Here is a 2,790-nt window from a genome sequence, read left to right as displayed (position 1 = left end):
TGATTGCTGCTTTGGTTCCCTAATCACTGAGATCTGAGTATCACTAGATTCTAACTAGATTAATTTTAGATCATTTCATTAAACTGTACACTCTTCCAGTAATGTACAGTATCCTTATAAAGGATTTCAAAACAGAAATGAGAAAAAGTATTCTAGCACTGCCAGTTCCTCCTCCAGTAATTTTGTTCATCCCCTTTCCTTGTGTGTGAGATTAATTGTTGACATTCTTTTTAATACATGTGGCTGTTCTTCATTAAAAAGAGTTTTCGTGTTTTTCCTGCTTGTTTTATAATGTAAAAGCAAACTTTAAACTGGACTTCAAAGCCTGAGCTTCAGTTTTAGCCAAAATTAGTGGTCCCCAATGCAGATTCACAGAGACAGATTGACAACATGCTGGTTGCATGCACATAGGGCCTAATAAATAACTCCATATATGCTGAGGACCAGTGTCACTTTATTTTATGGCAATAGGGCTCTATTTTCACAAAAATAACTCTGAGCTGCCCACTTACAGTGGTCAACTATTTATTTTATACACAGTGGCTTTTCAGATGCAGCTCAAGGTATATTTTTTAGGAAGTTTAGTGCACCGGTAATGGTTTTTCCAAACAGAATAAATTGGTTTTGAGCCTTTTCTTCTGCTCATCCTTGGATCACTTTTTCTAAAATGACAACGAAACAGCAAGACAGAAGCAGGGTGAGTACCCCTCACACAAAGGCAATACCTGACCCTATTACCAATCAGTGAAACTATGCTCTAGCTGAGCCCAGGGTGACCAGATAGCAAGTGTAACAAATCAGGACAGGGGGTGGGTGGTAATAGGAGCCTATATAAGAAAAAGACCCCAAAATCAGGATCTTCCCTATAAAATCGGGACATCTGGTGACCCTAGCTGAGCTAGAATCCGGCATCCCCATTCCTAAACATAGGCGACTGGGGGGTAAATCTTTGCTTGTAACACATTTACTTGCCATCTCTTGTCCTCATTACTTTAAATCCTGACCCCATCCTTAAGACAGTTGTGCTGCCAACATAGTAAAAGTCATGTCTATTCTTGGAAGCAAAGAGGAGCTGTATGGTCAACAAGACATTCAAACCATAGTTTTCAGCAGTCATTTGGGAGAAGCAAAAATGCACTCGGACGTGCACTGCCCAGTTTCCAACTCATGGAATAGCAGCAATAGGTAAACTGCTGACTTCTCAGCCAGCTGCAAAAACAAGAGTCCAAGACAAATCAACTTAACTCCAAACGTCTGAGGGGGATCCATGAATAGAGTTCTTCTATCTGCCCCTGCTGAGCAGTTCCCAGCAACAAACTTTTGAACTACTGGGGGAAAGGCTTTTGTGTGACATGCCAGAAAAACCTCATGAGCAGCTTTTATTGACCTCAAAAACATACATCACAATTTGAAAAGACAGCACAAGGGCAGTGTGTTGTAGGAGGCATCCACACAAAGGTCACTCAGCAGCATTTTTTAGTCAATAGGTCATTTGGCCTGACCTCAAAGTTTGCTCCTCCAATGAGAGATGGTCTGACAATGTTATGGTTTTATACTGAGTTTCATTGGTTGAGTGCTGTCACTCAGTATTAGTGTTGTGGCTTGCTGATGTGCAAGCCATTTCCCCCCAACCTGCCTCCAGATTTCACAAGTCTTACTCCGAACACAACATCCCGTCCACAGGAATGAAAGATCAACATCAATAGGTAACAACTGCCAATGTAATCTACAATTATATCTGAGATGCAAAACTTATCTCCACCTACTAGCTGTATTCCTACCACCAAGCGCTTCTTTGTAATATTCATGAACAGAGAGCATGAAAACCATCCAAAATCACCACCACCTTTTAACAGAAGAACGGTTTCCCTCAGGAGGGAGAGGTCTCTCATATCACATAACATTGTGAGAACCTGTAAGCTTTCACAAAGCTAAATAAGCCTGGGCTAGGAGACTGAATAGAATGTTTCTGCAGAGGTGATGGATCAGTAGACGGCACGCTGGAGATTGTCAACAATGAGTTTCTCCATTGGAGATGCAACTCCATGGGTGCTAGCCACACACAGCAAGTGTCCCTGTGTAGCAGTCTTGAATTTATCACCATGTGGTCTATGTCTGCTTAAAAGCAGCTCTAGAAGACCTGGTGGCAGGTCAGTGTACATTAGTACCAAGCGGTCTTTGAGCTGCACTGCTGGTAGTGCAAGGTTGAAAGATTAAGAAAAAGCCTGTGTAGGTAAGGCTTGAGATAGTGTTTTTTTGGATGTGGGTAGTACAGCATGAGGGGGACTCCCCAGCAGAGTCTTTTGGAGAAGACTTAAGACAAACATACTACAGCTGTTCATCATTAGAGATCCAACTCCTGTTTTTGTAAGAATAGGGAGGTTAGCCCCAGTGCCTTGTCTAAATTCCAGCTACGGAAATTACTTTCTGCCTCTTTGAATTCCTTCTGCAGGTTCCACTTGGGTCTCCTAATTTTCTTCAATCTTTGCCTCAAACTTAGTGTTGCTATGTTTATGAATAGTTACTGCTTTCCACCACATAGGTGGGATCATTTTGATAGTGGTTGGATTGTATAATGTGCATTTCATTCTGTAAAGCACTCAAACACTTTATGTAAAAAGGTGTTCTATGAAGGCAAACTGTTTGTACTTTCAAGCACCCTCAGAATTCTCTTATGTGGATTTAATATTTGTCTGACATTTTCTGAATGTAGGAGACCAATTATTATTTGCAGCCAGTAGATGGCACTGACAATTCATATCGGTACATCACATCGAATAACTCAAATTC

Source organism: Malaclemys terrapin, chromosome 1 (assembly GCF_027887155.1).
Source record: "Malaclemys terrapin pileata isolate rMalTer1 chromosome 1, rMalTer1.hap1, whole genome shotgun sequence".
Taxonomy (NCBI): domain Eukaryota; kingdom Metazoa; phylum Chordata; order Testudines; family Emydidae; genus Malaclemys; species Malaclemys terrapin.
The sequence above is the reverse complement of the archived record's forward strand: the minus strand, read 5'-3'. Positions refer to the sequence as shown.